The sequence below is a fragment of the Sabethes cyaneus genome, chromosome 3 (genome assembly GCF_943734655.1).
Source record: "Sabethes cyaneus chromosome 3, idSabCyanKW18_F2, whole genome shotgun sequence".
In the NCBI taxonomy this organism is placed as follows: Eukaryota; Metazoa; Arthropoda; class Insecta; order Diptera; family Culicidae; genus Sabethes; species Sabethes cyaneus.
Genome location: NC_071355.1, coordinates 159420532 through 159447151, shown reverse-complemented (window position 1 = coordinate 159447151; position 26620 = coordinate 159420532). Strand labels below are relative to the sequence as shown.

General features: G+C 39.4%; 1 long non-coding RNA gene across 1 annotated transcript in view; it reads right to left on the bottom strand.

Annotated features, from left to right (window-relative positions):
* Window positions 1-22698, bottom strand: part of LOC128741892 (uncharacterized) — a 442705-nt gene extending 420007 nt beyond the window's left edge. Inside the window, exon 1 of the long non-coding RNA XR_008412237.1 lies at window positions 22647-22698. This is a non-coding gene — a long non-coding RNA (uncharacterized LOC128741892). The remainder of the gene's footprint in view (window positions 1-22646) is intronic.
* Window positions 22699-26620: the final 3922 nt, after the last annotated feature.

The following is a 26620-nucleotide window of genomic DNA, read 5'->3' as shown; positions in this document are numbered from 1 at the left end:
TTTCAAGTGCTCTTTTGACGAAGGACTACGTCTTTGTTTACTATACTGGGACTGGGTAGCACTTTGTGAAAACGAAAATAGAAGTGAAACGTTTGAATGAAAGATTTCAAATGCTAATAACTACTAAACTACTGAACGAAACTGAACAATTTATATGTCGATATATAGATAAAATAACCAGCAATTTTAAGGGGGTGTAAGAGGGGGGGCTCCTATACAAATGAAACACAAATTTCCGCAATACTGGAAAACTATTCAAGCAAATGGAACCAAATTTGGCATGCGGTGGTTTCAGAAGGCAGGATTTTTTTTCTACGGTGTACTGAGACCTCTTCTCCTTTTAAGAGGGGGGGCTCCTGTACAAATGAAACACAATTTCCTCAAAACTCTAGAACTAATCAACCAAATGGAACCAAATTTGGAATGTAGGGGTTTCAGAAGGCAAGATTTTTTTATGGTAAATTGAGACCCCTCCCTTCTTTAGGAGGGGGGGGCTCCCATACAAATAATACACATAACTCGAGAACTAATCAAGCAAAAGGATTCAATATTGGCATGGAAGGGTTTTTGGAGGTAAGATGTTTTTCTATGGTGTACTGAGACCCCTTCTTCTTCTAAGAAGGGGGGCTCCCATACAAATGAAATACAAATTTCCTCATAACTCTAGAACTAATCAAGCAAATGGAACCAAATTTAGCATGTGGGGGTTTTAGAAGGCAGGAGTTTTTTCTATGGTATGAGACTCATCCGTCTTTTAATATGGGAATTTTTTCTATGGTGGATTAGAACCTTTGCTTTCTTTAAGAAGGACAGATCCCATACAAATGAAATACAAATTTCTTCATAACTCGAGAACTAATCAAGTAAATGGCTCCAAATTTGGCATATGGGGATTTTTGGAGGTATGAATTTTTTTTTGAATTTATTTATTTTATGATGGTTTGAGACCCCTCACCCCTGTGGTAGGAGGATAAGGACTACTCATACAGAAATTAGTTGTTCATTACCCATTGAACCTTTATGATGCACACAAGTGATTTTTAAAAGAAATTTCTATGTCTAAAAGGTTGCAGGCGTTGTACTTATGAACCCCCGTTCACGTATTTTCAAAGTCACCATTGCATTAAATGAAGAATTGAATCTGAATATTTCGCTCTTCTCTTTTAAACATGCACTTAAACAATGGCACTCACAGCTTCTTATAAACATACATATGCCAGAAACGCAGTTTACATTAGTCTTTGATCTGATGATCTGATATAGTCCTACGGCACCCTTTCGTACAACCCTTAGGTCTGTATACCTTGTAGTTTTTTAACACATCATTATATTTCGCAACCAGTAAGAGATAGATAACAACTGTATTCAGCAAAGTTGCTTATTTTAGTATGTTCCGCAACTTTTTGGACAAATTTTTTTTTTGAAATTTATTTAAAAAAAAAACGAAAATTCGTATCACCCTAATAGGTGGATTCACGGTCACTCTGTAGTGCAGTACGATGCGCTATATTTTATTATTAAACTTCTCCGAAGACACCACCCTTGAAAAATTACGCATTTTTTACCCAATTGGCAATTGCTAATGTTCGCACTTTTTCGAAATCGGACCACCGCGATCAGGTCGAGTTGACGTGAAAATCGTCGTATTCGTTATTCCGTTGGTTTCTTGTCGTTTAGTTTGTTTGACTTTTTTGTTATGTGTACTCTGTCGTCCTCTTGTCGTTTTTAAGTTGTCTTTTTAACGTCTGTTAATCATTTTTCGTTCTTTTTTCTCAGCGATTTGTTGTTGTTTTATCGATTTTGTTGTACGCGATTTGCTTGCTCTTGATGGCGCCTTTTTGCCGTTATTTGCAGTCTTTTGTGGCATTTGTCATCGCAGTTTTGTCGTCTTTTCATCGTCTCTTCAACTCCTTTTCTGTATCAGCTGAGTCTTTTCGTTATTTTTTCGGCAACTTTTGATCTTATTTTTGTACGCCTTTCGTTTTATTTCTCATGATCTCCCGCCTACTTGTCATTACCTTTACGTCATGTTCTCGTCTAAATTCTATCTTAACTATCTTTTCATCGACTAATCTCAAGTTTTTAGTCTTGACCTTGAAATGAGGTCATACATATAAATTAATTTTTTTTTTTTTTTGAAACGATGGTTCTACAATTGATGAAGGGACGGTAGCTGGCGGGTGTTGTGGGTTCGAATCCGGTTATAATCTCAGATTACAGCTTGGTTCGACTCATGCACCTTCCAGCATTGGACAAAAGGTAGGAGTCAAAATGACTACTTGTCAAGCATAGCTACCAATACCCCCCCCCCCCCTTCCTTTCCGCCCTTCCCCTCCTTCACCAAAAAATTTTCATTTCTTTCCCCTACCGTCCCTTCATCAATTGTAGAACTATCTTTTCATCGATTCTTCGTCGTATTTTGTTTTTTTTCATCTATGTGTTGTCTTTTCGTTGTTCTTTTGTGTCATCTTATTGTCTTTTGTTTTTCGAGTTCGTCGTAATATCTCGGGTTTTTTACCATCTTTGCATCGTATTTTCGTCGTTTTTTGAGCTTTGGCGTATTTTTTCATATTTTTCGCCAAAATTTTATCATTTTTATGCTTGTTTTTGTTGCTGTTTCGATGTTTTTTGTCACCATCCCGCCGACAATCCGTCTTTTTATTATTTCTTTTATCTCAAAATTATCGTGTTTCTTTTGCCATTTACACGAGTAGAATTCACAAATTTAAGACAAAAAAAGTTGATTATTCTCGCATTAACGCCACCTAGCGAGCAAATTCTGTAAAATGCCAGATGTAACTTTGAAGATCTCGAATACCCGTATATTTTTGTAGAGGGAACCATCGCTCTAGGTGATAAGGATTTCATGATATAAACATCACAAATCTGAAAATATCCAATTTCTCCGACTTTTGTTTACTAAAACCCCTCATTGTAAAAGGTCCCCCCCGCCAAGTCGCCATTTCATCATTTAGTCCATTAAAATACCTTTCTAAAACATCCAAAAATTCGGAATCCGTTAAGTTTTCGCTGAGATATAGCAGTTTGAATTTTGGGGTCAAATTGACCCCAATGTACAGTACAGACAACGTACGTTTTTCAATAAAATTGTCGCAAAACGTAAGTTTTCGAAATTTTTTGATCAAATAACTTCTATTACAAAAGATCTCCGGTAGACACACTTAGTGGCGAAAGAAGTAGATTATTCCATTGAAAAATAAAAAAGTTATAGCTTCTCAAAGTGGTCTGGGGTCAAATTGACCTCAGTGTACAGATAATGGGTTAATAAACATCTTCAAAAGTACTATCCTTGAAACATAGAACAGGAGATTTCGAAAAAAATAACTCGCGTATCGAAAATATGAAAAAATACTGACCACTTTTAACTTGTGTTTTAAAAAATACGAAAATATGATATGCGCGAACTTTTGACGTCTTTGTTTACTAGGTAGCACTTTGTAAAAACGAAAGTAGAAGTGTAACGTTTAAATGAAAGATTTCAAATGCTAATAACTACTAAACTACTGAACGAAACTGAACAATTAATATGTCGTTGGAGAGATAAAATGATCAGCAATTTTATGGAGGACGTAAGAGGGGGGCTTCTATACAAATAAAACACAAATTTCCTCAAATCTCGAAAACTGATCAAGCAAATGGAACCAAATTTGGCACGTGGGGGTTTTAGAAGGTAGCATTTGTTGCTATGGTTTACTGAGACCCGTTCCCCTTCTAAGAGGGGGCTCCCAAACAAATGAAATACAAATTACGTCATAAATCTCGAGCTAATCAAGCAAATGGAACCAAATTTGGCAGTTTCAGAAGGCAAAATTTTTTTCTATGGTCAATTGAGACCCCTCCCCTCTTTAGGAAGGGGGTCTCCAATACAAATAATATACAAATTTTCTCATAACTTGAAAACTAATCAAGCAAAAGGCACCAAATTTGGCGTGTGGGGTTTTTTGGAGGTGTGAATTTTTTCTATGGTGTAGACCCCTTCCCCTTCTAAGAGGGATGGCTTCCATACAAATGAAATACAAATTTCTTCATAACTCTAGAACTAATCAAGCAAATGTAACCAAATATGGCAAGTGGGGGTCTTTGAAGGCAGGAATTTTTTCTATAGTGTACTGAGACCCCTCACCCCTGCAGAAGGAAGATAAGGACTCATACAAGATAAGGACTCATACAAATAAAACATTAATTTTTGCGCATGTGCCATATTTTCTGCTATGTAACAAGCAGTAAGCTGTGAAAGTAAACTGGTAAAACCTTCTCGGAGCAAAACACGGTGAATCGACGCCGCTAACTTACGTACCTGTTGCCATTCATGTCAAAAGAGAGGGACTTTCGAAAAGCATGTCATACTTGAGAAAAATGTGCTTTGGCATTAACGCTATTTGTAACCAATGGCTCTTTCAAAGGCCACAAGCAAGTTAAAGTAAGATTATTGAAACATGTCAAGTCACGCATAATCATATTTAATACAATAATCTGTGGGCTGGTCATTCATTACTATTTCAACCTTTATGATGCACACAAGTGAGTTTTAAAATAAAACTCTATGTCTCAATGGTTGCAGGCGTTGTACTTATGAGCCCCCGTCGACGTATTTTCAAAACCACCATTGCATTCACTAAAGAATTTAATCTGAATATTTCACTCTTCTCTTTCAAGCATTCACTTAAACAATGGCACTCACAGATTCTTATAAACATACATATGCCAGAAATGCAGTTTACATTAGTCTTTGATCTACGTCACCCTTTCGTACAACCCTTAGGGCTGAATACCTTGTAGTTGTTCATGCTATTTTTTACGCTATATTGGCTCTACATGGGTCAAAGTCGCAAAAAAAGTTTTCTTACTCAAGGTTTTATAGCACATACCTTTGCTAGAAAAATCAGAATAATTTTGTAAGAATTGTATTTTGATCCTTGAAATGTTTACAACTTGTACAACTTTCAATAAGAATGAGAGATTGTATTCGCCTCCGCTCTCTTGAGCTCATTAGGAAGATGCAAATGCACTTGAACGCATCGGCATTGCATGAATCGATTACTGGCATCATTAACTAGCTAACCCGTAAGAAATCTTGCATTGAAATGCGTTTATGTTGCCGTAATAAACGGAAGAGAGGGACATTGAAAACAGTCTCTCAATGTTACGTTGGACGTTTCGAAAAGTTCCGCGAGATTCCTTTGTATAAAGTTACAGAGATTATAGATTGCAGATGCGACAAGGCACTCAAAAACCGCTAAATTTTGAATCAAAGGGGAGAGTTACCTTTATTTATAATTATGATAATAGTATTCTCCGCTTTGATTCAAAATTTAGTGGTTTTGGTTATGTCGCCTCTGCAATCTATAGTCTCTATATATAGAGTAGGCGCAACCAAGTACAAAATAATTCCTTTTTTATTGTTCAATGCGATGTATGCTTAATCAATGTTTGTGGGATATATATTTGACAAACAGAAAGTATTTCTCATTAAACAAGATCATATACGTTGTAGGAGTAACTTTACAAAGAAAACTACTAATACTTCAGTTCTTGTTGGTTGAACCTATAGTTGCACTTATAAAGTAGGATATCGATTATAAAGTAGCATAATCCATCTTGGTGCTTTTCCATATAATTTGTTAGCTGAAAACCGGGTAGCGTAGCTATACATTAATTTAGCAAACAAAGTATTAATTTTAAATGGCGTAGTCGAAAAACCAATATTTCCTAGAATCCCATATGACCCAAAATCTAAAACTTTCCTGAGAACTTTGGGAGAAAATAATTGAACCAAGGGGCCCACTTTGAAATTTTTACGAATCGGAGATTTTTTATGTTTTCATGCAGCTATTTCGTCCAAAATCTCCCAGATGGTATCGAAGTACGACGCTGGCCTAAAAAAACAGTCGTCGTATGTTCGAATATTCGCCGAAAGTAGCATTTAGAGTCAAATAGGATCGCAGCATTTGTACTTTGACTGTTAAGTCAAAGTCGAATTAAAACAGATGGCTATGTTTCGAAAAAGGAAATGTTAGCACCTAGGTTTTGCTTTCTTGTCGCAAAAATGGCATTATTTAAAAAAAATGGCACATTTGAAAATAGGTATTATAAAACTAATGCAAAAAACAAAGAAAAATTCACTAAGGATTGATTCTAAAGGGTTGATTTTAGGAAACCAGGAATGAGGATTTGCTAAATATTTGTTAAATTAACGTTATAATTAAAACTACAGTAATATTGTGCGATGTTTTTTGCTAATATTTTCTAATAATATTTTTACAGCTACAATAAAAAAAATATCATTTATTGATATTTTGTCATAATTTCTGGTGCTGTAGCTCTCAGATTTCTCGTAGGTATGCGTAAAAATATACCTATACGATTAAAAAGAACTGAAATATTCACGCTCGTAAAACCTGTCACAAAATATGGAAAACGAATTACTAAACAGCCAGGACAATTAATATTAACTTTGTACACAAGCCTGTATTTGTTTCCTAGCTAAGTAGTTCAGCCAATTGCCGTTAGCCGCGCATCCCAATTTGTGGGAATACACATTATTTTCTTACAAATCTTTCGCCGTTCATTCTCATCTCCGATATCCGCGTAACGACCCATTACCTCTCATCTGTCTACAGCTTTTTGATATATTTCTCCTGTGCTCTTGAAATTCGCCTTACTCCGTCTTCGTCCGACATATGGCAAACAGAGAGTCCGACCCGCTAGACTGCACCCGCTTCTCAGCCTAGCAAGCCAGCCAGCCAGCCAACCAACCAACCAACCCGCCAGCCAGGAGTTCGATTTGCGAAAAAAAAATGCAGTTTGAACTCGAATGACTTTTCGCCTCAAAGCACCACAAAATGCTGCTGAGGCTTCTGCCGAGAAAAGACAGCAGAGACGACCGATCGTCGTCGTGACCAGACACTTTGCGCTGGCCAATCGAGCGTCCGTGTGGACAGAATGATTGTTTCCAATTATCTACCACAAACCATCTGGCGCTCGATGTTCTCGATGGGACTCGCACATCCCGTCCGACCGTTTTTGCCCCAGGAGCTGGCAATTCGATCCTCCCGGTTCCCGAGCGGTTGCAATGCGCGGAGAATGCCCTCGCAAGGAAAAGACCTTTTGGCTTCGGCAGAACTAGGGACAGAATCAGAAGATGAAAGAATGATTTTTTCTCCGGTTTCTCCTCCCGTGTGCCACACAGCACAGAAACCAGCAAATCTTCCAATCGGATCGGACAAAACAGGCAGATTGAAATTCCCGGAAAAAAGCGCAGCAGCGGCGCAGCGGTTCGAAAAGGCTGCACACTGCACAAAAGTTCGTCACGATGATACAGAGCCTAGTGGGATGATTATGGGTTGCTCGGTCGGAATAATTCGTCCAGCATGGGTTCGCTCTTCGTGTGTGCGTGTGTTGCTCGGCTACGGGTGGGATGGTTTAGGAGTTTGCCTGTAATGAGACAGAACACTGGCCTTGCATACCAAAGAAAACATTACTTCTTCATGGGTGATCAGGATCAAGACAAGTGACCAAATTTGGTGTAAATTTATTCACTGAATTAACGCCGGAAGTTAGTAGGCAGTAAAGTTTAATGAAACGAAATGTGTGTTTAAGATGGATTCACGCTTGAAAACCTAAACAGAAGCTTTTATGCTGAAATGTTTTGCTTTATAGCATAAAAATTCTTTTAATTTTTAGATAAATAAAAGAAAAGATAAATCTCGAACATGGCGGCCAAATCCAAGTTGGCCGTCGATTTTTTTTCACTTCGTTTATAAACCCTATTTCACTTCTTTACAAAACCGTGTCAAATTTTGGATATATCACAATAATTATATGAAAATTGTGAACCTTGCTACAAATAACTGGTTGTTTTATTCAGTTAATGCAATTGCACACCTAATCGAAATAAATGAAAATTGGTTGGGGGGCTCACGATGAAAACGGCAATTGTTTGATAAAATCCAATATGACGACAAAATCCAAGATGGGCGCCAAATAAATTTTTACTACATTTGAAAGCCCTGTTCTTCTTCTTTACAGAACCGGGCCATATGATAGTTGTTTCATGGCAAATTTATGAAATATCACATGATATAGATCTCAAGGTTTGCTCAAAATTCAACTTTTTTGAACCTGTTAGGCTCCTTGGCGAACGAGGGGTCCTCTATTTCGAGGTATCAAAAATGTAATTCTTATTTTTTTACCATTTTCAACCAATTATGCACAAAAGTTCCAATACTTGACGACCTCGTGTCAGTAGTGGCCCCGTTTCAGCGAGAATCACTCAACTATATTCCGACGAAATTTGGCCTTCTTGCTTGTTTAGTTTGACAGACTTTGTTAGGCGTGAGGTTACCCCGTTACTTTGAGGAGGCGTGAGGTTACCCAGAGTCTATATTGGCAAGCCTACTTTGGAATCTTGATAGAATCAGGCCATTCGATGTCATAGTGACTCTATATTACCTGCTGCTGAGCTCTATATTACCTTGATAAAGTGTACGGACTATATGCATAATGGACGGAAGACATAATGGATGATAGCCAGAATGGACGTTCTTCAACCAGAGTAGCCAACTCCTGGCCTTCGCAGACGACTTCCATATCATAACTAGAAATCTTGGGATGGCGGAGGCTGGTAAACGGCTGGATAATGCGAAATATAGACCCCATAGTGGTCGTTAGCCTCTTATCCAGCAACTCCGATCCCGGCCTTCTCTTGGTACCAGCCGGAATACGAGCAACCTTAGCGGAGATCGGGTAACCAACCCCGGTGGAAACCAAGGTCGTATACTAACCGGGAAGGAGGTATAGTGAGTCTCGGCACTATAAGATGGCAGCCCCATCGTGAGACTCGGTAGTGTTGCCCCAGTACGGCTACACACCTAAGTTAAACTTAAACTAACAACATTCAAGCATATTCGGAGCGGAATATTCGGCATCGACCTAGGCGACGGAACAAGGACGACGGATGGAGACTCGGGACTTAGAACTGCAGATCGCTAAATTTCGCAGGTTGCGAGCGGGTGCTGATTGAACAGCTGGAACCCCGCAAACTCGGCATCGTAGCTCTGCAGGAAATCTGTCGCAAAGGAGAGAAGGTTTGGAAGATCCGTGGCGGAAAGGCCCAGTTTTACCAGAGCGGTGGCGCTACCAACGAACTGGGAACGGGCTTTGTAGTGCTGGGCGGAATGCAGGATCGCGTGATAGATTGGAGTGCGATCAACGAGAGAATGTGTGTATTGAGGATAAAGGGCCGTTTCTTCAATTATAGCATTATTAACGTGCACTGCCCGCACGACCCGATCGAGGTAGACCCGACGATGAGAAAGAAGCGTTCTACGCGAGGCTGGAGGCAACGTACCACAGCTGCTCGTCATGGGACATCAAGATCGTCATCGGGGATATGAACGCCCAGGTCGGTAGGGAAGAAATGTATAGACCGATGGTAGGACCCCATAGCCTGCATACCGACACAAACGATAACGGCCAACGATGTATAAACTTCGCAGCTTCCCGAGGCCTGGTGATCCGAAGCACCTTTTTCCCGCGCAAGGATATCCAGAAAGCCACCTGGAGATCACCTGACCAACGTACAATGAACCAAATTGACCACGTTCCCATAGACGGCCGGGTTTTCTCTAACATCACGAACGTACGCTTCCGTCGACCATGATTCTGACCATTACCTAGTAGCAGTACATGTGCGCTCAAAGCTGTCCACCGTATACCGGGCACGTCAAAGCCGCCCTCCTCGGCTGAACATCAGGCAGCTAGATAACCCACAAGCTGCCGAGAACTACGCGCGTGTACTGAATGAGGCACTGCCTTCTTCCGAGGAGTTAGGTGCTTCAAAACTCGAAGACGGTTGGGGCAGAATACGCTCGGCCATCGGAGAGGCCGCCACCGCGGCACTAGGTATTGAGTCTCGGAGTACACAAAACGATTGGTTTGATGGGGAATGCCAACAAGCGGTGGAGGAGAAAAAAAATGCTTGGAAAAATTATCTAAGTATTGCCACTAGAGAGAGCCTGGCCAAATACCGACGAGCTAGGAACCAGTTGACCACGAGTCTGAGGAGAAAAAAGCGTCAAAAGGAGGACAGAGATCGTGAAGAATTAGACAACTATTTCCAGCTAATGATACGCGCAAGTTTTATGAGAAGCTGAACCAAACTCGGAAGGGCTACACACCGAAACCTGACATATGTAGGGATGTAGGGATGGAGGGAATCTAATCTCAAACGAGCGCGAGGTGGTCGACGGATGGAAGCAGTTCTTCGATGAACACCTCAATGGCGAAGTCGCAGAAGGAGGCGGAACGGAAATTAATCTAGGAGCGCCCATGGAAGATAGTAATGTCCTAGCACCTGATCTCCAAGAAGTCAAATGAGAAATCGGGCTACTGAAGACCAATAAAGCCGCTGGGTAGGACCGCCTACCGGCAGAGCTTTATAAGCATGACCGAGAAACGCTAGCAAAGGCTCTACACTGGGTTATTTCGAGGATTAAGGAGGAGGAAAAGCTACCGGAGGAATGAATGGAAGGAGTGGTTTGTCCCATCTACAAAAAGGGTGATCGACTCTGCTGCAACTACCGCGGTATTACGCTGGTAAACCCCGCCTACAAGGTACTATCCTAGATCCTGTTACGCCGGTTGTCACGAATAGCACAAGGTTTCGTAGGGAATTATCAGGCGGGATTCATGGGGGCTCGCGCAACTACGGACCAAATTTTTACTATCTGACAGATCTTGCAGAAATGTCGAGAGTACAACGTGCCCACGCATCACATCTTTATTGATTTCAAAGCAGCATACGATACTGTCGATCGAGACAAGCTATGGCAGATAATGCACGGGCTCGGTTTTCCCCACAAACTGACGCAACTGATCAGAGCTACATTGGATCGAGTGATGCGCTTCGTACGCACTCTGGGACACTCCCTTCGAGACGCGGCGAGGGTTGAGACAAGGTGACGGTTTATCCTGCATGCTGTTCAACATCGCTCTTGAGGGGGTGATCTGACGTGCGTTCATCGAAACGAGAGGCACGATTTTTACCCAGGGTAGCCAACTTCTAGGCTTTGCAGATGACTTCGATATCATAGCCAGGAACTTTGCGACGGCGGAGGCAAACTGCGCCAGACTGAAAGCGGAGTCTAGGAGAATTGGGCTAAAAATAAATGCGTCGAAGACCAAATACATGAAAGGAAGAGGCTCAAAGGAAACAAACGCGCGTCTCTCACGTACGGTAACCGTTGACGGCGACGAATTAAAAGTGGTAGAGGAGTTCGTGTATTTGGGATCGCTGGTGACCGCGGACAACAACACTAGTAAGGAGATCCAGCGGCACATCCAAGCGGGAAATCGGGTCTACTTTGCTCTTCGTAAAACGCTACGATCAGGAAGCATACGCCGCCGCACGAAGCTAGCAATGTACAAAACCCTTATTAGACCGGTAGTTCTTTATGGACTTGAAGGCGTGACGCCGCTCACGGAGGACATACGCTCCCTTACCGAGTTCGAGCGGAAAATGCTGCGGACGATATTTGGCGGAGTACAAACTGAAAGCGGAGAGTGGCGGAGGCGTATGAATCACGAGCTACAGGCACTGCTTGGGGAGACTCCCATCGTACATCTAGCGAAAGTTTGCAGGCTACGGTGGGCCGGACACGACGTAAGGATGCCGGACGACAGTGCGACGAAAATAGTGCTCTTCAACAACCCCACCGGCACCAGGAACAGGCGGGCCCAACGTGCACGATGGCTCGACCAGGTCGAAAGCGATTTGCGACTTCTGAGACGACTAAGAAATTGGCGACGAGTGGCCCAAGACCGAGTTAAATGGAGACGAGTGCTTGAAACAGCACAAGCCACCCCGGCTCTATGCTGAAGAAAAAGAAGAAGAAGAAGAAGATAGAAGGTGACATAACAGATAACACCTCGATAAGATTGTGATATGTGACCTTGGAGTAGAAACAGATAGTGAGCTCAACTTCGTTCGCCACGTTGAAAAGATAGTTGCAAAGGCACAATTTGACTTTATCAAACGCCTTAGTGAAGATCTGAATGACCCGTAAACTATCATGTAAACCATTCATGTAAACCATCAATGTAAACCTATTCTTTCCGTCTAAATGATCCTTATAGACTCGGAAACTACTGAGCCGATTGGGGTGAAAATGTCTATGCAGGAGTTCTGAGGCCGAGAAAGATTCTCATGATGGTTCGAGACACCTGTCGAAGACGGGGCTCTCATACAAATGAAATAGAAATGCATAACTCGAGAACTAATCAAGCAATTGGAACCAAATTTGGCATGTGAAGGTTTTTGAAGGAAAGAAATGGTGGTTCGAGACCCCTACCCCCTCTGGAAGAGGGACTCTCATCAAATGAAACAGAAATTTCATTTCAACCAGACATGATAATTAGGCCATCACAAATAATTTTGAAAGTTTTTGTCACCCCCCCCCCCCCCCCCCCAATACGAGCCAATTTTTATTTATAAAATCAATTGTCTGTGGGTTCTTTAGCCTGAAAAACACGAAAAATGAGTGTACGAGTTGAGTTAATGCTTCTAGCACGAAACAGAAATGGAAATTCAAACAACGGAATTTCCGAAAATCGGCCGAAAATTTTTTTTTCGTTTTTGTCGTTTTTCGTAGATTTTTGCATGAAAAATAATAACATATATATTAAAAGCAAGAATAGATTTGGTTTTCACGTCAGAGCTTTAAGTAAAAATGCCTAAAATCAATATTTGTTTTGCTCAATCAAAAAAATCTTTTTGTTTTTTTTCGACCTCCCCCCCCCCCCCCCCTTCAGTGACCCAACACCGGCAGGACAAAAACTTTATAAAATATTTGTACTGGCCTTATCCAGGCAACTAAAACACGAAATGTGCATTTCTCGGGTAAAAAGCATGTTCTGATAAGTTTGAACCTCTCCTTAGTCAAAAAAGGAGGATGCTTGACCTACTAAATTATATCCGGGTTTCGGGATGGATTTCAATTTGAACAAAAACTTAAAATTCGACAACGAATTAAATCATAAAAATTTTGGTTCGGGTTTCGTAAACATGGAACCCGACTATCTCTAGCGTAGAGTCAAGACAGAATGATATCGACGAGCCTTGGAGACGAGCTTTCCGGATTTGACTCCATCGAATTTCTATTTAAAGAACAAACGAATTGGAAGATCGAAAAGAAAACTGGATATTAGGCTCCCTGATGGTAAACTGGTCAGTACGATGGTGTAATTGTATAAGACACTCAGACAAGATTGAGAATGGTGGGGTCTAGCCCAGTCAATTTCCGGAAAAAATAACCATATAACGAAGATAAAAATTATTGTAACAGTAGGATACAAAATACAGTAAAAACAATCAAATTTATCGTCAGAAAAGATAACCAACCCATGAAACTTATTGTTGTCCACCATAACTTTTATGGTTTTCAGAGATTCTACCATAAAATGACGCGTTGTTAAGTATCTTAACAATAAAAAAATCTAGTTTTTCGCGAACAAAAATTTTCATTTACAGTAAAAGTTATCGTCCTATTATGCTATTTTTTGTTTTTGTTTACAAGTTGTGAAAATAAAATTAAAATTGCATATGACAGAGGAAAAACAAAAACTGCTTTTTCTTGCCGCTTACGACCTTCCGATCTGACCTCGAATATATCTGATCCGATTCTGACCTCGAATACACTGCTTCTACCTAATACGGCAAACCACCCTACTGATCTCGAAAGCAAAACAGCAAATGTGCGGGTACATAACCTATATTAGTTTTCCTAATACTATAGCGCCTAAGCAATTGATTGACTACTCAGCTGCGCGGTTTTCCACCACAGCAATATCAACAACACTAACAACATTGCATCGGTAAACACAAAACGCAGAACCAGAAATGCCACAAAAACACAATTAAGTGCAGCGAAAAATTAAGGTGTGTACAGGTCTACAGAAAATGCCGTGTCTATCAATCGGGTACCAACAAACGAACGGTACGGGACTGGTTAATATTACGACATTAGCGTAAAATGTGCCCGTTTGATTGCCGTTAGGTCGCGTTTAGTCATTGCGCCCTGCCGTCCGTCCGTGTGCCACGAGCGCGTTCTTTGTTATTACTTTGCGGAGGCGTAGAACGAGCAACAGGAGGTAAACACTTTCGATTTTTTTTACATCAAACTTAGGACCTTTGGTACCGCGAGACAGCCGACCGCGGCAACGGCAACGGCAGCGGCAACAACGGTGGCGACAACGACAACGCAAATACTCGTAAATCGTCGCTGATTCTGTTCCGCGGTACGAAAGAACACTCGCCGTGTGGTGTGGTAGTGTATCGATGTCTATGGGCACTAAATTGAAATCGCCAGACGGTTTTTGCGATACAGGGTTGATTTAGTAGCAAGTCAATAAAATTCTGCTCTGTTCAAAGGTGAGTAATTTGAATGAAATCACTGTCCATTGGATAAATAATAAAAATAATTTATAAACCCATCTGCAACCTTCGAATAACGCACAATTTAGTATACGATTCTAGCTTGATTCAGGAACAAAGGAAAATCACGTATGTATGCAAATGGAAAGGAAAAAAGGCATCCACAATACCTGGCGAGAGCTCTTCAAAGATGTGCGCGTTTCCCGAACCGGCAAATTTTCCAATTTCCGGGTGCGGCAAGGTCCGGGTGTTTGATGTCTTCCGTGTTGCATACTAGCACAGCCTGGTAGTGGTAGTGGTAGTTTCCTGTTTCCTCCCTGTCAGTCATCGTCATCGGGAACGCACACCGATAAAACTTATTTATTGATTCTTGGTTCGCAGCCAATGCATGTGACGTTCCGAGACGATAGCAATTCCACGGAAGCGCAAGGAAGTACGCATCGATGCTTTAATCCCCCCGTTCCGCACCCGGTTGCCTCTCGGGATCCTAACCGTGGGACGACGACGGGCGGTGTCGCACAAATACACACAACTGCTGCTGCATCCAAAAAGTACCGGCATTGGAGCATGGAGCGCAAACTGCCATGATGCAGAATCATTCTCTTTGTTCGTCTATATATGCTTTCACTGGGAGATGCACTTCCACGGGGAAATTTGCATGGAATTTTGCACCAACACAATTGCGCTTGAATGCGCTCGCCGCGATAGTGCGATAGTGCGGGAGAAAGAGCGCAATTGGGAGTAGATTAATTATCACAAAGACGATCGCGTATTCTCCCATTCCCACCACCCGCCAGAACACGATTGTGCTTTGTTTGCAACTTTGATTTAGTTTGTTTTTCGTTTTTGCAACTAGAAACCTTATAGACATCTTTTTATGTAATTTTTAACTTGATCATTCGTCTCTAAACACATAGAGTGGTTTAGATATGTTTTAATAGTACAAAAAAACGACTGAGCTTCGATGATCAAATTGATAGCTCCACTTTTTTAATATTTTAATTCAAAACAAAAAGCAAATAAGTGGAGTTTCACCTCAAAAATTAAAATTACCTCTCATGTTGTGTGAATTTTTTTTAAATTAATATTCAGGACATTTAATATTTGAGTTCAAAATTTATATCAATTCTGCTCTGAATGTTGTTTCGATCAACAATCTAGTCAATCAGAGCCTCTAACCGTGGCGGTTACAATCCTGGAACTTTGTAAACTCTTATTTTTGAATTGTGAAGAACCCAAGACTCAGAAAATGCATTAATCTTCGATCTAAATGCGCTCGTAAGCCGCTTGAGTGAAGGAGAATCCACAAACGATTTGCCCGCAGCAGACCGACAATGCACGGAAGAACAATAGAAAGCAACAAGTTCGCTACAAACCACTTAATATTTATCGATGTTAAAATAAACTTATATAGCCGAATAACAGAAACATAACAATTTCAACAGGTAACAACACTTCAGCGTAATTCAGCGCATAACAAACCGGCTCAACTTAACAATTAACAGTTTAACAATTTTGCTACGATTTGACCAATGCGGCAAATCTTGCGGTGTTACAAGGTTGGCAAATTCTACTACTCATCCCGATTCGATCAATTCTGCACATCATGCATAGCTGAGTGGCGGCCGCTATTGTGCCGCTGAGTGCCGTCCACTAACAAAGCCGCCGCAGCAACCTTGGCTGGCAGACCTGTAGCTTTTATTAAGGAAGGCTGAGAGCTCACAGCAGAAGCAGAGCACACACTATGAGCGCATGTGCGCTCAAATCCAATGCAAAATGTAAATATTCAACCGGCTTTTCGATTTTAAACAAAGATAAAGGAATTAAAGTTTTATGTAACTACCTATATAGCCAGCTAGGTTTTGCTAGGTAGTAAGACATTTCCTTTTAACGAAGGTGCACGTTTGAGCGCATTTTTAAGAACATTAGTTGTTCATTATTCTATTCGTGCGTGTCAAGGCGCGCAACAGTAAAACGTGACGCTCCCTGTTGGCAAAATGACACAACGTACAAACGATATGTCGTTTCAACACTCAGACCATTGCCGGTGTGTACGGAGCTGAACGTACTGCTGTGAGCATGCACGGATTGGTGAAAAAAAGTATAATTAAGTGATTTTTACTCAACCGCAGTACGCACGCGACCAACACCGCACGTAATTGCTGACAAGTATATATATAAGTATATATGCCACAGTTGAATGAATTTCCCCTTTTATGACTATTTAAACTACTGTGATAATCATTTAATGAAACATTCCGTAGTTGGCACTGCTAATCGGATACTAGAGGAGCGTTTAGTTTAATCAACCTATGAGTTTGACTTCTTTTTCCTTCTTGTCCTTTTCAGTTCGTTTTCCTTGAGCGAAATCGTGTGCGAGATTCGACTGTGATATTTGTGCAAATCGGGGTAGTCTAAATAGGGCAAAACGTCGCAATATCAAGTACAATAAATATTTGTAGTGTGGTTTGGGAGAACGCGGATTTCTATACTGCGGGTAACACAATAATTCTATAACGTGGTACTCCACGTATAAAAATACACATAGCATATGGATATCGACTTCATTCATTGGAATTTTAGGAAATTTAGAATACATATAATTGTCCATCTTTTGGATACTAGTTTGAACTTCGAACTATTGTTCGGGCCTCCAGGGGTTTCGAAATATCAGTTGAAGTTTTCACGCAAATTATTTCCAAAGTTGTTGTCACCCCTCCTTTTTGAAATAGGCTTGAAAAATCGGGGGACAAGAAAAATTGTGGGATATAAATCAAAATGTTTTGTGTAAAATCAATTTTTTGCGGGTTTTACAGCTTAAAGAATGCGAAAAATTACCCAGGTAACCAATAAGTATTGATTGCTGTTTATCAGCCTTTTGACTGCAGAACTGTTTTAAATTGGTATCCACAATTCTATTTAAATTCTTCTTGTCGGTGACTAGCTGCAAATAAGCATTGTCAGCACTATAAGAGGGCTAGCAGTGAAGTAGCCGCATATTTTGCCAAAATAGCATTTAAGTAGCATTTAAGGCAACTTAAATGCTTATTGGCTTGCATTTAAATTGCAAAATGGAAATGCTTACTGGTTACCTACTACAGCTGTAGCGCACTTTTCCAACACAGATATCAAATTCGCCTAGGTTTAATCGACTCGCCGCAAAGAATTTGCAATCTCTTGAAACAATGGACTTAAGTCATTTTTTTCTGGCACATTTCCCTAACACAGACATCAAATTGGACAAGGTTGAATCGCGTTCGAAAGAAATTTGTTGGCACAAGAGGGCTTTGCCACTCTCTCTGGCGTACTCCCAAGCAAGGACATCAAAATGGTCTAGGTTTAATCGCGGTGTTAAGAAATCTTCTTGAGAAAGCTTTGTCACTTGTTTTGGCTTACTTCCCAAGCACAGATATCAAATTAATATAGGTTTAGATCCTCGTAAAGAATCTCAACCACTCACGAAGTGAGGATTTCCAGTTGGACAATGCTTCATTATTTTCAATTTTTCAATAGTACGTACTTTGAAATCAATAGGTATCATTATTAGTATGGATGCGTAGATTTTCCGATCGATTGGTGTAAAAATATTTAAAATTAATCTGGCAACCGCTAAGCTATTAGCGCTCAAAATCTTTCATTTTTCATGACGCTCGCATTTTTCGATTTTTTGGAATTACTAACCCCTAACCAGCTAACTTCTCGAAAGACGTAGTCCTACGTCAAAAGAAATGGTCCCAGAATAATGAAAAGTAAGAATACATTAAAAGCATCTGCTAGTTTATCACCCCCGATAGTAAACAAAGTCCAACAGTTGAAAAACTCGTTCGTCACCAAAACAGATATTACATTAAATGTGTCGATTATGGGGATGTGTAATAAGGGCCTGCCTATGGATTACATTTAAATTCAACAGAAAGCACTAAAATTTTACGAACATTACACTTCTCTAAATGATTTACAATCAGAATCATCAACTACGTTTCTTGAACATTCTCCGTTTCCTCAACGTTACACAAGATAATAACCGAAGGAGGTTACACTAATCAGATCAGATATTTAATTACGATGAAACGAATCTGCAATTGAAACGAATTCCAGGGATAAAAACCGATAAATAAGGTATGTTGGGCTTGTTCTGCTACAATGCAAGTTACTGATGACTAAATCTTTCATTATTAGTAATGTAAAGAACCTAAGGATGTTAACAGGGACAGTTTTGATATTTCTTACAACTCTAACAAAAAAGGACTTCCCTACTTTATTAAGTATAGTTTGTTGATTTTTTTGTACCTGAAGTGAATTTTTGTAAAGCTAAAATACCACATCATTGATCTAGCCATTGGATCATCAATTTTAAGCTGCTCATATGTCCGCGAAAGCTACAGTAAAATCTTTAATCTGATTGATGGTAAAGGAAAATCATTATTCGACGCATGGAGAGAATTTACCGTATTAGATAGCATTCATTGCTTAACAACAGTAGTTCAAAATAAAAAACAAACTTAATAACTGTTGGATTTTTATTTCACGTTCCATCCCTGTTTAAATCTGAATACCCTGGACCACAAAATATAGTGCGGACAATCCAACTTCTTTGAATGCAAACGGGTACTAATGAGTTGTCTACGGAAGAGCCTGCAAATATCATCGAAGACAAGGAAACATCAGTCGAAAAGATAATTGAATTGCTGCACGCTGAAGCTGAACAAAACTTGAATGAGCAAGCAGATTAGGAAATCAATTATCAAATTGAAATACTGGATCAAGTCTAAAGATTTTGTACGTCTGATGATAATCGCACAAGATGCACAGCTATTAATAAATTGATTTCATAATCTCAGCCAGTATTAGCTGAATGGAGAAACGGTTAAGGCAATAAACATTCCTCATTTTCAACCAGTTTGAACCAAATTAAAGAAAAAATACTTCTAGCCTAATTTTTATGTATTGATCAAATTCATGTTCCGGACGAACACCGCTGAACCATCATGTGACCAATGTTAGCTACAAATTGCTGTATTCTATAACGCGATCCCAATTAACCGTATTATAACAATATTTGTCTTATAAGCTGCCCATACTTGTATTTTGTTTCAAAAACCGAAACGTTTATTTGAATGTTGCGTTTGTAAAATATAACAAATAGGATATGTTGCTGCTTCGTCGTAATTGCCTATTCCCGTCCTCTCCAACACAAATTATTAAAAATATCAGCATTTTTATGACGCAATGCAAAACGAGTTATTCTCTAATATTTTAGTTTGTTGTCTATCATACGCGATCAATCAAAGTGAGCTGAGATCTATTTAAATGCTTTTTATCATTAAAGAAGTCCTACCAGCAAAATTTCCTAAGTTTTTTCGTGCGACGAAGAAAATGTTGACTAATCGTTTTAATTTCCGTCATTCATAAACGAAAATAACTCACGCAAGGCATTTTAGAATGGCTTTACTTACTACGACAGGAGTTAGAAATAAACCCTAGTAACTATATTTTGCTGAACGTTCGTCGATGTATAGCGGACCGATAAATGGGATAAGTTTATTTCAAATAAATAGAATGGAATAATTTCAGAAAATTATTACAGCACTGAACAGTACAGATGCCTTTTAAAGACGCATTATTCAGTAGTCATTTATGCAGCCATTTTCTAGCCTTTTCCTTTAAAGGAATTGGGATGCTACTACGTAAACTAAACATGATGGCACTACCATCGGTCCACCGTATACGTAAACAAAAGCATTATAGGTAAAGCTACATACATATTCTTTGATGCATTCGGTAAACTATTTCTGGAGGGCGTGACAGAAAGATATAACACGCAAAAAACGAACGAATGCTAAATTCTTAAAGCCGGTTAGCCTGTTCTCTTTGATTTCGCGTTAATAATTTAAAATTAAATCATTTAAAATTAGGAAAAATGTAAAATCGAGTACGACTCTTTGCTGGATTAACGTGTAAAAAAACTTTACTCGGTTTGTTTATATTTCAGCAGCAGTGGCTCGAACAGCATTGTTTATCTTTAGTTAATTTTTCTTTTTCAAATCTTGGGCAAGATTTGTTGTAAAGATGAACTGGTTTCAAAAACCTGCAAATTGGATATTTTAATTTTTCAAAAAAGTGGTTTTATTTACCTCATATAATAGCTTATACCTTTCTGAATATGGCAGTCATATTTTATTTTATTTAAGTCTATATTTCATGAGAAATTTAATAAAAACCAAAAATTAAATGATTCGCTATTTGATAGATTTTAACAGTTTGACAGATCGACATGATGTCTTTGATCTTTTTGATAAAGCGTTTCATTTTGACCGAGTTTTTAATAATTTTCACCTGAAACAAGTGTTGTCCAATGACCATGGTGTATCTCTTCTACTGTGTTGTCTAAGGCGAGCTAAGGAAAAAATTGGTCTGCCTATGAGCCATCGTCATACCGCAAAAAAAATTTAAACACAAAAAGTTTTTAAATACTTTTACTAATCAAATTTAAAAAAACCTTCAAGTGATGACATACCTTATCATGTGATGTTTAGGTTTAGATTATATTTGATGTTTAGGTTCAAACACGAATCACAGATCTCTGGAATTTCAAAACCAGTTTTTATGCTCAAAACAAGACATGTTCACGAAAATTTATCATTGTGTTTTGACGGACGCGAAGAACACAATGATCGATTTTCGTGAACATATCTGTTGTTTTGAGCATAAAAACTTCTTTTGAAATTCCACAAATCTGTGATTCGTGTTTGAACCTTAATTGACAAGATCTAGGGTAACCAACCTATTTTGGACCTCACCAGCAAATTTACATAATTTGGACATTTCCATTTGATTTTGCTGTAAGTGTCCAAATTCAAGGGGTCGGACACTCAGCACATTGTGCCGCGGCACTCTAGAGATATCAAACGGCACACCTCCGGTTTAATTTTACATATGAAATGTGCCGAGTGACCGACCCTTGGTCCAAATTACATACAGCTGCTGATGGGGTCCAAAATACGTTACCCTACGGCAGTGGGCCACACTGATAACCGTAGAACTAACTCGTGTGTAGCGTAGCGGCACAGAACAGAAGTGGAAGTCCGAACGATTCGGCGATCAAAACTGGTAACAGACTTTTTTGTTTTTCTTTTTCTTTGGGAAGGTTTTCGCATAGAAGCGAATAACAGCAATATAAGAACGCTCGCTGCCAATAGTATATCAGATTTCACATGCTTTCGTGTGCATTCGTATGCGTTCGTGTGTTTTCGTGGGAAAAAGTGACTCGCTATCGCCAGGTTAGCTAGTATCTGTAGAAAGTAGCATGTACGTGTTTGGATTTCTACTACCACTTCTGTTCTGTGGTAGCGGTATATTACCGTTATATTATTGAGTTTCATTGAAAGTTATCCATCGCGCAACTCAAAAATGAAATGCTCTTTTATGAATTGAAATTTTATGAAAGAAATTGCACACAAATCATAAAGTTTTAGTTACTTTTGGCGACATAGTTATGTGAACAACATGTTTGTTTACCACATTCTGGCAAAAGTTCTAGCGCGGTGTTTCCTTTAGACTGCGTTTAACTTTGGATAAAGCTCTCAATATTATTATCTCATTTAATGCGGAGTTTCCAACTATTTAGAGTCCCACGCGAAAATTACTAGCGTGCTTATTTTCTGTGTTTACCACACATATTTGCAATTTAGCAATTTGAACCATTAGTTTTTCGTTATTGCCTCCCACTGCACCCCTCCTTACTTGACAAGCATATTTTCAATGTATTTAGTAAGTACAGGATGATTATTATTAAAAAACGAATTTGCGTAGAACACTTAAAATTGCTGCCAGGTGCAATATTTACAGTTTACGTTAACATGTCGCATCGAAAGCTTGTTGCCTGTCAGATTTGCATAACACATAACTTTCGAGGTTCAATTAGATGAACATTAATATTAAATGTATAAAACTAATTTAGCGTGTAAGTACAGTGTTAACGTACCTTAACCAAAACAAAAAAGTGAGTACCAGAAATCGTAACCTTGACTGGTTTGCAAAATTTTTGCTACATGTTTATACACTGGCTTCGATAAGGGCACATGAAATTTGTATCAAACACTGCTTCAATTACAAATTTATTGCATTAGATTTTACCGTTTGGATGATACGATTCACTTTAAATAGCACCGATAGAATTAAATTCTCCACTTACCTCGAAAAGCGTGATGAACCACTTCGGGAACTCATCAGCACTTTTAGCGTCGGCAGCCAAGATTATTTCCAGTATTTCTTCAGCCATTGAACAAAAATCACTTTTATTCGCACCAATACTGTTTAGTAAAACGCCGGCCCACAATTAGATTCTAACAATAGCACTATTATTACTTCTATTTTGCTTATAAATCACTTCCCAACAATAGGCAACGTTTACACAGCACTGAGCAATTCGACAAGATATTCCACTTCGGTTAGCAACTATTTGCAAAACACAGCTACAATAACAACACACCCTATCAATTTAGCATAGAAAAATTCACTACAATTCAACAAACTTTCCAAAAACTGACGCAAAAACGAAAGAAAAGCACAATCACAAAACCTGCTTCCGACAAATTCGCACTATTTACGTACTGTATTGGAATGGCAGAAAGAACAGCAAGCAAACATCGCTTTGCTTTCGCCGATAGTGGTTTTTGACAGCTGATTGAGCGCTCAATTTATTTTGCGTGTGTGTGTTGTGTACCGCCGTAATGCAGTGCAGTGCCGAACCGGCACCAGTAATGCCGGATGATTTTTACAAAAACCATGACAAAGGTTAGTAGATATGTTTTCATTTATCTTCACTGTCTTTCTAACCCATTACCTAATGTTGTACATTGAACAATTTAAAAATGTTTTCACTAAATCAAAAGATCTCTTTGAAATTGTGTAACCTTGTCCGTGCTCTACATTCCTCAAAATGAAGATATCTTCACTACAGAGACTATAGATTAATCTTCACACTTGGCATCTCTGTTGCCGGTGCAGAAACCAAACACGTTTAAATAGTGAGTGCCGCGAGTGTCGCCAACAGTACTGAGCGCGCGCGAAACCGGTCTGCGAACGACAGTAGAGGCAGATGTCGATTGGTAACACGTGGTTTATGTATAAACTGTGGGCGTTAAGTTGCTATAGGCTGTTGCTTATACCTTACCTTCAACTAAATTAGACACTTTTTGTAACTGCTATGTAACCGATGCTTCTCGTGGGTTTTTAGGTAGACTAAACACATGGACTTTCAATGTGACGTTTCTCCGGTTTCTCCTATTAAATCCTTGACAAAGTGTGAACTAATAGGTTGACGTAAAGCTAATAAATTACAATTAAAACAGTATGGTCGATCCAAATACCATGTAAGTGTTCGTTTCCTCGGAAATCTATGTCAAATTTAAGCTCAATCGAATATTAAACAGTTTTAAAATTGCATTACTTGTTACATAACAAAATTAGAGCTTTGTTTTTTTATGTAATACGGTTAGGGTAGATGCTCCAGTAGTTGTGGTAGTACCAGTAACGGTGAAAACTCGAAATTTTCCATTATTTTTGCAGATTTTGTACAATTTTGATAAATATCGAACTATTAGTACCAGTATCATTCGGTAAGTACCAAACTTGTACCATTAGTATCAACGTCGTCGTAGTCGTTCCGGTAGTCGTTCCGTATCCCAAGTCTTGATAATCAACAGCTCAATTAATAAGTTCCGCTCCGGTACCATCCTTTACTACCGCTTTGTTATTCTTCAGCAGATTGCTTTAAGCTTATAAGTTTAACTTCGCTTATTGATGGTAGTGGCACATATTCGTTGCTTGCTGCTCCAATAGAGTCACTTCCTTCACTATCACGTCATTCAGGCGTACATTATGGTGCTGCTTTCACCTTTCGTTAACCATAAGCTTGTCTCCCAAGGAACATTTTTAATGTAATGCGTAATGTAATGTAATTATCAAGTATTTGTTCCACGGGTGTTAGCTGTACAATAGTTGAATAAGCTACTCTTAAACAAAAATGTTTGTTAGGGTGTCAAAATACCTCCATCCCTATCTCTGCAGAGATTTCGCTTCGCGGCACAAAGCCCTTGCGAGATTCGTTGAGTCTTTGATAGATATTCCGCGTAACATGAAAACGATATAGCTGCTCGAGTTTCTCGGACTCCTTCTCCTCCTGGTGAAGCTTTTTCTCTTGGAGGAATTGGGCTTGCTCTACGCAATATTAAAACCCCCGCAGCATTCTTCTCAACAATCTAGGAGGGTGATTCATCGTTAAACCAGTCTTTCTGCTGATACTTATGTGTCCATGTTCGCCAGTCCGGCAGAACAAAGGGATGAAAACAGAGATCTCCACTGCTGACTGTTACCCGCCATGGCTTTTACCTGTCGCCAGGACAGGTTCTCGTCTACAGCCCGGATGTCATCTCTGGGTCTGCTTCTTCTACGCTGTCCTTGTGGCTTCCAGTCGAGGGCTTCTCTGTAAACCTCGTTCGCTCCTTTCCTCAAGGTGTGTCCGATCCACTTCCACCTACGTTCACGAATTTCTGTGGCTATCGGCCACAGTCATCTAGAAGGGCTTTATTCACCTCGTCCTCTTGCAGCAGCGCAGCTACGAGTGAATGCTTCAGCCGCGTGAGGTTTAACCGAGACTGGCGTTGGTACCGAGTGTTGTTCACAACGGAGGATTTTTATGCTCGTCTTAACCATTACTAGGTCCGAATAAATGTTAGCGCTTCGATAGGATCTGACGTCATTGAGCAGTACCGTCATTGACGTCTGAGCAGTACCGACTGTCAATCAAAACATGATCGATTTGTGATTCTATCTGATTTGGTGACCTCCAGATATACTTGTGTAGGAGTCTGTGCTGTAAGAAGGTATTACCACAGACAAACAGACGAGACACTCGGCGATAATTCCATCGTCCAATCAAAAACCACTCATTTTTCAAAAAAGCATGTTTCGCAACATCGCCATACCGCGGCGTGCAAGTGTTGCTTTGAGTTTTCAGTATAAAACCATTCAAATGTACAAAACCCTACAGCATAAAACACTGCAAATGCAAGCTACTCCGCAACATGCATAACAGAGGGTGCTAGTGTGCAAGCAAAATGTGCAGGACGATGGTTTTTAAAGGATTTTCTTCTAGGTGTCATGTCAGTTCGTCAGTGGTATTACGTACGGCCATGTTCTTCGAGGTAGCAGTCTATAAGTCTTAGGCCTATTTCGTTGGTCAGCGCGTGAATACTGAACCCTTCAATTACACGGTGTGACAAAAAAAATTTTTTTTAATATACTTTACAAGTGACCTACTGTACGTTGTTAGTCACACCTAGTACATCATAAAAACACATTTGAAATCTTCCTACCACCCCCAAAATTTCAAGTTATTGCAAAAAACGTTTTTTGGCTAGGTGTACACATACTATCATGAATAACTCAATAATTTTTCAAACAATTTTGAGTGTTTTATATATTTTTGGAAAGCTTAGAGGACAAGCTTTCAGAATATATACACATTCACTATGGTTCTATAAAAGTTAGACGAGATTTTTTCAATTAAATATGAAATTTAACTACAAAAATGAAATTTTTCTCACTTTAGGGGTCCTTGAAGTGACCTTAAAAATGACCCACATTCCTGAGCTCACTCAGGAAATCACTTGTTTTATATTCAATCCTATGACTTTGGTCAAAATTTCAGCCAAATCGGTCAACATTTGCAAATTTGACGCCATTTTTAAGAGTTGTAGAATTTGTTGGTTCTCATATATCACCCGCCTAATCTTACAACTGAGCATCTTGAACACGATGTAAGATTAGGCGGGTGATATATGAGAAGCAACAAATATACAACTCTTAAAAATGGTCTCGAATTTGCAAATGTAGACCGATTTGGCTGAAATTTTGACCAAAGTCTTAGGATTGAATATAAAACAAGTGATGTTGAGCTCAGGATTGTGGGTCATTTTTAAGGTCACTTTAAGGACCCCTAAAGTGAGAAAAAATTTCATTTTTGTAGTTAAATTTCATATTTAATTGAAAAAATCTCGTCTAACTTTTATAGAACCATAGTGAATGTGTATATATTCTGAAAGCTTGTCCTCTAAGCTTTCCAAGAATGTATAAAACATTTAAAATTGCTTGGAAAAATATTGA